General features: G+C 36.0%; 1 pseudogene; it reads right to left on the bottom strand.

Moving 5' to 3' along the window:
- Nucleotides 1-213: 213 nt before the first annotated feature.
- On the bottom strand, nt 214-7,376 carry LOC149555091 (uncharacterized; annotated as a pseudogene).
- Between the last annotated feature and the right edge of the window lie 2,020 nt (nt 7,377-9,396).

The following is a 9,396-nucleotide window of genomic DNA, read 5'->3' as shown; positions in this document are numbered from 1 at the left end:
AACATCAATAATTAGCTAGATATGTATTATTTGGAAAGGACAAAAACTTAGAAAATAGTGATTAATGTTATACATATTTTTTACCAAAGAAAATTATCGTAATCTTGATCTTTGAAACTATACTGATATATACATATATATTAATTTGCAAAATTGCTAGATTCTTACAAACCATATAGCATCTTTACAAATTCCCTAGGAATGAATGAATGATCAATGGGAAGAAAGGGTGTTCAACGCTGTGACTCTCATAGAGATAAGAAACTTGTATAGCCAATTGATTTTTTACTCAAACAAGGGTAGAGTTGTCTCCAACACATGGAGCACTACGGTGGCAGGAGAGAGATCAATAGATAGGTCCAACTTCGAGTTGGAGTTTAAAACACTATTGAAGTTTCCCAGTGCAATATCTACTCGCTCTAATTCTTGCAATGACCTTGATGATGATGACCTCTTTCTCAGTTTGACTGTCTCTCTCAGCTTGTGCTACAAGTGATTGAAATGGATAGGAAGAGGAAGAGATGGCATCCTCATGTGAGATGTCTTGAAGGAAAGAGCAATTAAAATTGCAAAGCAGATGATTATGATGATGGTCTTGGCATGGTTGATGTTGATGGTAGATCCTTTCACTCTTGTTGTATCCTCACGATTGATCTTTTTGGCCATTATCCTCAAGTTCAACCTGCATTTATCCAGCTGGGACTGTGTCTCATTCTTTTTCTTTAGCCAAGATGCAAGAGATGTGCAAACTTCTTGGAGGGTGTGAACAAAGACAATGAGACCAAAAATGGCTATCTGCACATAGGCTGTTAGAAATATAAATTAAAAAAATTTAAAATTCATAGCCCTAAAATTGCACAACTCAAAAATTTTGCTCGACACAACTTATTGTTGAGTGCTAGTTTTGCTCGGCACATGAAGGTGTCAAGTGGAAATTTGCTTGGTATGTGAAGGTGCCGAGTGATAGGTTGTTCAACATGTGAAAGTGCCTAGTGACAGGTTGTTTGGCATGTGAAGGTGTCGAGTGATAGTCAATAGGTTTCAAGTTACCTCAACACAAGAAGAGCTTGGTACTCAAAGGCAATGCTCGGTAGTCACTAAAAAGTGATACACAACAGAAAAGGATGCCAAGTGTTCTATTTCATATACTTAATATTTTTACCACTTAAGATAGAGAGCCAAGCTGAAGTATTCAATAATAAACTTCTTAGAAAGAACTATGAATAGATGAAGAGCAATGGATTCAGGTATGCCTACTTGCTTTCTATTCAACTGAGATTAAAAATATTACAAAATCTGGGAGCATTTGGCTTCAACCAGAAAACCCTAAAATAACTCTAAACTGGTAAAACTTCAAACTTCAATGAACTTGAAACTTGCAGCTCTAATGGTTGCATATAATGGTGCCTAGAGCAATCACTACTTCAACAGGAAAAATCCAACAATCACAAACTTACAGAATGAATAGAGGAAACTTGTGCAACAGGAAACATGACACAAACTTCCTTCTGTCTCTGCAACAACTGATTTATTGATCAACTTCTTTCTTCTTTCTCTACTTTACAACTCTCTGCTAATCTTCTAATCTACTGAAAATCACTTGAATGAATCTAAAACATTCCTTTTGTCATACTTCTCCCCCTCTTTCCTAATTTCAAAAACTCACCCACTATAGTTATTGTTTCTATCTATTCTGGAGTCCGTCAGGTGGTAGGTGGGCATTTGGCTCCACAGAAAAATGACCATTGAATTTAATATTCCAACACTCCTCCTTTTTCCTGAGCCAAACAAACAAGGATCATTGGTGATCCAAATCAACTACATTAAGACTCTCTCTTAGGTGTACAAAAGTTTCAATGCCTAATGGCATAGTAAAAATGTCTACTAGCTGCTACTCAGACCTGCAAAATTCCATCTTGATATCCCCATTCTCTACCAACTCTCTGATAAAGTGATATCTGATCTCAATATGCTTGCTTCTACCATGGAAGACTGGATTCTTGGAGAATGCAATTGATGAGATGGTGTCACAATAAATTGTGATTCCATCCTCTTGCGTTTCATTCAAATATGTCAAGATCTTCCCTAGCCAAATTGCTTGACATGCTACTGCATTTGTTGCTATGTATTTAGCCTCTGCTATAGATTGAGCAACAATAGGTTGCTTCTTGGATGCCCATGAAATTGCACTTAATCTCATATGAAACATGTATTCAAAAGTGCTCTTCCTATCATCTATACTTCCAGCCCAATCACTATCAGTGTAACCAACCAATTTGAATTCATTTGATGTAGTATACAAAATCTCAAATCCCTTGGTACCTTTCACATACCTTAGGATCCTCTTTCCTACTTGCTAATGGGAATCCTTTGGTGTTTCCATAAATATGAAAATCAAACTTACTACATGCATTATTCAAACCGAGTTGCAGTTAAATACATTAGAATTCAAACCATACTCTTGTATAGTATTGGATCCACTCTCTTGCTAGAGTCTTTCTTGCTTAACTTCAAACTTATTGCTATTGGTGTTGGGGCTAACTTACTATTTTGCATTTTAAATCTCTCCAAGATCTGCCCTACATATTTTTCTTAAGAGATGAAGATGCCATCATGCATTTGTTTTACTTCTATTCCTAGAAAATATTTCAAGAGACCTAGCACTGTCATTTCAAATTCATTTTTCATGGCCTCTTTGAACTCACCAATTATAGCCTTGTCTTTACCAGTAAAAATCAATTCATCTACATACAAGACAATAATTAACACATTTCTATTTGCTGCCTTGATGTAGAGAGTAGGCCCACCATTGCTTTTGCTAAAGTCATTGCTCATCAAATATGACTCAATACTACTATACCATGCCCATGGAGCTTTCTTAAGCCCATAAAGAGCTCTCTTCAATCTATATACTTTGCGTTCTTCACTTGCAACTTCATAACTAGGTGGCTGCTCCACATAGACTTCTTCTTTCAATATACCATTTAGGAAGGCAGATTTCACATCCATTTGAAATACCTTCCATTTGTGTTGAACTGCAATTGCTATGATAGCACACACGATTTCCATTCTTGCAACCAAGGAATATGTCTCATCATAATCTTTGCAATACTGTTGTTTGTAGCCCTTGACTTCCAACGTTGCCTTATGCCTATCAATCTTGCCTTCAGCATTGCATTTGGTCTTGTAGATCCATTTCACTCCAATCACTTACTTCTTGGGAGGCAAATCAGTTAGCTCCCATGTCTCATTTCTTTATATAGCATCTATTTCCTCATCCATGGCCTTACACCATTTCTTCTCCTTAATAGATTCTTCAAAATATATTGGATCACTATGAGAAAATAATGCAAAATTAACACTCTCATCATAATCTTCATACCTTTCATCTTGGTATATCTCCCTAAGACTCTTGGTCTTTCATGGTAAAAGGGAGGAAAGTGTGGGATCAGAATCTTCACTAGTGCTACTTTGCCGACCAGCTCGATCTTCGTTGTTACTCAGCACTAACACTCGGTCATGCCTAGAGGAGCTTGGCAATGACTATGTGTGCTTGCCTTATCTTCTATCTACTCCTTCTTCTTGCTATTCTTCAGCATCCTCTTCATTCATAATTGGCACTTTACTTGAGGTGCTAGGTGACTCATTAGTTTGTCCATACCAAGATTGATATTCAAGAAATTCCACATCTCTTGAGAAAATCATCATGTTGTTCAATTGTCATAAAATTTGTATGCCTTTGATTCTGACTTGTACCCTATGAAGATGGACTTCACACCTTTGTCATCTAATTTCTACCTTTTCTCTTTAGGCACATGTGCATATGCAACACATCCAAACACCCTAAGGTGTTCAACTATCCATCTTCCTCGTGACCATGCTTCCATTGGAATTCTATCACGGACTGCCTTTGTAGGACACCTATTAATTAGGTAAACTATTGTTGCCACAACCTCTCCCCAAATTCAGTTGGGAGACCTTTCTCTTTCATCATGCTCCTTGCCATTTCAACAATAGTCCTATTCTTTCTTTCAACCACTCCATTCTACTATGGTGTGTAGCTGGCTTTGAGCTCTTTCTTTATGCCATGTTTCCTGCAAAAATTTAATAAAGAATTGGAGGTATATTCCCCTCCTCTATTTGATCTTAGGACCTTGATATAGTGTCCACATTCTCTTTCAACTTGGACTTTGAACTCAAGAAACTTATTAAATGCTTTATATTTAGACTTTAAGAAATACACCCATGTCCTATGACTAAAATCATCAATAAATATTATAAAATAAGTACTCCCCCCAATGGAAGTAACTTGCATAGGACCGACTAGGTTAGTATGCACTAACTCTAATGGATATCTAGCCCTCCTAGAATTTCTAGAATTAAAGGGAAGCCTATGTTGCTTACCCAAAATACAAGTCTCACACTTGTCACATGAATTTCCTATTCGTGGAAAACCTTCTATCATTCTTTTATTTGACAACAAATTTAAACCAACATAGCCAAGATGACCATACCTAAGATGCCATAGCCGTGAGGGGTCTTCAATCACACTCCTTAGAGCTGATTGTGTGTGAGGTGCAGCATCAACTTTAGATGAGAAACATGTTTCTATCCTCAAGGGAAACATTATGTTCTTTTTCATTTGAACTACTGCAAGTAAGTTCTTACTCCCATCCTTTTCATGAATGACACACGTTTCATTCTCAGTCAACACTTTGTATCCATTTTGAATTAATTGACCAATATTCATCAAATTGTGCTTCATACCAAGGGAAAAATACACATTTTGTATTTCCTTCTTCTCACCTTGCTTGGTGCGGACCATAATAGATCCTTTTCCCACTACTGGTAGGTTTCCATTGTTACCCATTTTAATCTTAGATTTGAAACTCTTGTTAATGAATGAAAACAAGGTTTCATTACCACTCATGTGGTTTCTACATCCACTATTGAGGTACCAAACCTTAGGGCTTCCTTCTTCACCAACATTACACATGATGAAGGCAGTGGCATTGTTTCCACTTCCCATGTTCACATTAGCCACATTTTCTTGTCCTGGCTGATCATTTTGCTTCTTCTAGCATTCACTTGCATAATGCCCATATTTATGATAGTAGTAGCATTCTACATTACTCCTATTTCAGTTGTATTTTTTCTTACCTCCTCTTGAAGTATTTTGTGAGCTACTTGCTGCATCTGCTCTTCTAGAGCTTTCTACTGCAACATTTTTTTGTCCTCCATTACCTTGGCCTCTACCTCTGGAGTTTTTTCCTAAGCCATTTCTTCCTCTCCCCCTTCCTCTTGGATTTGACTAAGCCTTGAATGCTTGCTCTTGGGAAGAAGAAGATGTAGATCTGTTGATCCTATGCTCATGGATTTGAAGAGTACCCATCAACTCATCCATTGTCAAAACAGTGAGGTCTTTTGCCTCTTCTATGGTCATGACCAAATTATCATATTTATGAGGTAAACTCCTCAATATCTTTTCCACTATCCTTTTCTCTTGATAGTCCTCTCCATTTGACTTCAGTTGGTTAATCACATTGGAGGTCCTTAAACTAAAGTCTATAACTGATTCATTTTCCTTCATCTGAAGGTTCTCAAACTCCCTCCTTATGTTTTGTAGCTTTATTGTACGGACTTTATCAGTCCCCTTGAAGTTTGTCTCAAGGATATCCCATGCTTCCTTTGCATTATTTACTGCTGCAATCTTTGGGAATACTATCTCTATCATTACTGCTTCAATCAAACTTAATGCATTTGCATCTTTCGTCCTTGACTCTTTCAAATGAGTCTTTTGTGCATTTCTGAGGGCAACATACTGAGTTGGGTCTGTCACATCATTGAACCCATTTATAACAATCTCCCATAAATCATTTGCAACCATTATAATTTTCATCTTCTTTGCCCATGTATCATAATTTTTCCCATTAAAAGATGGCAGTTGCTGCCATATCTTTCCTGTATTTACTACCATGCCAAATATCCCAAGAAAATAAATACCCTAACTAATTGTGGATGTGGGGCCTCAAAGCTCCGATACCATGTTAGAAATATAAATTTAAAAAATTTAAAACCCACAACCCTAAAACTGCACAACCTAAAAGTCTCACTTAGCACAAACTATTGCTGAGTGCCATTTTTTCTCGGCACATGAAGGTGCCAAGTGAAAACTTGCTTGGCACGTGAAGGTGCTGAGTGAAAGGTTGCTCAACATGTGAAGGTGCCTAGTGATAGCTTGTTTGACATGTGAAGGTGTCGAGTGATAGGCAGTAGGTGCCAAGTTAGCTTAGCACAAGAAGAGCTCAACACTCAAAAGTAATGCTCGATAGTCACTAGAAAGTGATACACAACAGAAAAGGATGTCGAGTGTTTTGTTTCATATACTTAATATTTTTACCACTTAAGACAGAGAGCCAAGCTGAAGTATTCAACAATAAACTTCTCAGAAATAACTATGAATAGATGAAGAGCAATGGATTCAAGTATCCATGCTTGCTTTCTATTCAATTGAGATTAAAAATATTACAAAATATGGGAGCATCCAACTTCAACCAAAAAACAAAAAAAATAACCCTTAATTGGTAAAACTTCAAACTTCAATGAACTTTAAACTTGTAGCTCTAATGGTTGCATACAATGGTGCCTAGAGCAATCACTACTTCAACAGGACAAATCCAACAATAATGAACTTATAGAATGAACAGAGGAAACTTGTGCAACTGGAAACATGACACAAACTTCCTTTTGTCTCTACAATGACTGATCTCCTGATCAACTTCTTTCTTCTTTCTCTGCTCTGCAACTCTCTACTATACTTCTTTCTCTGCTGAAAATCACTTGAATAAATCTAAAACATTCCTTTTGTCATACTTTTCCCCCTCTTTTTTGATTTCAAAAAATCACTCACCATAGTTATTGTTTCTATCTGTTCTAGAGTCCGTCAGGTGGTAGGTGGGCATTTGGCTCTAGGGATAAATGACCATTGCATTTAATATTCCAAAACAATCTTGCTTCTTCCTAATTTCTGCAATGGTTTCCCTCAACACATTGCAAACCTTAAGAAGATGAAGTATGTCATCTAGATGTACGTTTATCCATTTGCTCCCTAGGTCTATCTTTATGTCCGATAGATTGGAGCAACAATTCAAAGCTGCCTCCACTGCCTATCCAAGACAATCTCCTCCAAAACATAAGGAAGATGAACAAGACTCCTCAAATCTTTCTACCTCATTGATAAGGGCATATGTGAGAATTAGATCAGCCTGCAGCCTAGAGGGCATGATCTTTGAATAGTTATGCCTATACTTGTGAGAGGAGTGCAAGGTCATCATCACTGTCACCCCAAGAGAACAAATACAAGAAATGGAAGACATTGTCTCTTATGTATTTCTCCTAAATGATGATGCTAATGCTTGCTTAACCTCCCTAACTGTGTATTAACATAATTTATACAACTTACCATGATTGGGCACCATAGGAGATAGGAAGAGAGAATCCCAGCCCCAAGGATTAATTTTCTACAAACTATTAGCTAGTGTCTCCCATTCTCACTCTTCTTCTACTACCCCCACATGTGCATCCTCCTCTCAATGTGATGAACTTGTAATAATATGTTGCCCTAGTTAATTCACTTTCCTCCCATTCTCCCAAATGCTTTCCACCACTAAAACACAACCAACTCAACCATTGTAGCTTACACACAATAATTTTTTTCAAGTATACCTCAGCTTTTAGCAACAACTTCACATAACCGTGCATCCTTAACAAATATTGATGAATTATTTATCAATGTTAGGTTTTCTTGGTCCTATCAATCGGCTATCAAACATTTTTCTCTGTTGTTTTGGTCAGCAAATGTGCTATCGGCTAGCTAACATGAAAGCAAGTAAATAAAACAAATCAATAAAAAAATAGTGTGAAGCTCATGATTGAGGCTATTAGTGCAACAAAGATTATTTCTATTTAAATTATATAGTCATCAACACAACTTGAACAAACTTTGGTCAATAGTTATCTAGACTATGATTAAAAAATTAATTCCAAGCTCAACTATGAATAAATTTATGTTTTATTTTAAATGGGAAGAGAAGGAGAAATATAAATAGAAAAACAAATGCATAATAACAGTAAGAGTGAGAGAAGGTGGAATTCAAATAGATAAACGCAATAGGGGGAGAGAGCAAGATATGATATGTGTGTGTGTGTGTGTGTGTGTGGAAACAAAAAGTGTAGAATATAGAGGGAATGAATCCCACTTCCCTTAATTTACGCAATATATTTACCAGGATGTCTCGGTGCTCCACCCCTGTGAGCATCACCTAGATCCAATTAGTGCTAAGTGTTCCATTTATTCTCATGAGAGATGGATTTATGTTTAATCACTACTCATGAAACATGGGTCAATGAGTTTGACTCAAAAACCACACAGTTAAATCTTGATAACAATATCACAATTTGACTAGCTATGGAAATTATCTCTTACTTATCAATATATTTCCCATTTTTTACGTTTTCTAAATGTCCCAATATAAATGCATGTAGATTCCCCTTCAGTAAAGACATTGAGAAAAGAGAAAGGATAGATATAAAGGAAAAAAAGATAAACAAATTTTTTTTTTGGCAATAATTCTATTTAGTAATCAAAAAGTGACAAGTTTGTATGGGGAGTTGACCAATTCAATATAATTTTTTCTTGAGAAAATAATATTTCACTTTTAATACCCTATTAGATGCACTCATTACATGTAGAAAATAAAGGCTTGTGTCTATTTAATTGATAAATGAAGTAGAAAGTAAATTAGAAGCATGATTTTCATATTTTGGTGGTTTGTAAAACATGAGATTTAAAAATGTTGAAGTATTGCATGGAACAACATGTTTATAGTATCGTGGAGAAAGTGTGGTGCATTTGGAAATTTTAATATTTTCATTATATGTTTTTGATTAAAAGAGGTAGGAAAAGGATCCTAAACCTGAGTAACAACATAGAAGTACAAGAACTTCTCTACCTTGGGCCATTATAGCCAAGTAGTAGAAATGACCATCTCTAACACAAAAAACTAGAGACCCACTAGAGAAAAAAACTTAAATAAAAATGAAACAAAGTTCTTAGAGTATCAAAGTCTAACTTATTGACTAAAATGCACTACTAATCCTAAAAGATAATTGAGGTTTAGAGTAACAACCATTAAAGAGAACTAGATTAAACATAACAGTTTTAAAAGTATTTCCCAAAATTACAAGAAAGATCATAATAACCATGTGAAGTCAAAAACTATTAATTACGCAATGAAAAAAAATGAGAAAAAAGAAAGCAAAGGCCTACAGACAATAGGCATGTATGATTTTCTCCTAGTCTCTGAACAAGTACTTGAGATCTTTTGTCATATTATG

The sequence above is a fragment of the Cupressus sempervirens genome, chromosome 5, assembly GCF_028749045.1.
Source record: "Cupressus sempervirens isolate cs-2001-9-10 chromosome 5, ASM2874904v1, whole genome shotgun sequence".
NCBI classification, from domain to species: domain Eukaryota; kingdom Viridiplantae; phylum Streptophyta; class Pinopsida; order Cupressales; family Cupressaceae; genus Cupressus; species Cupressus sempervirens.
This window is presented reverse-complemented; position numbering and strand designations above follow the sequence as displayed.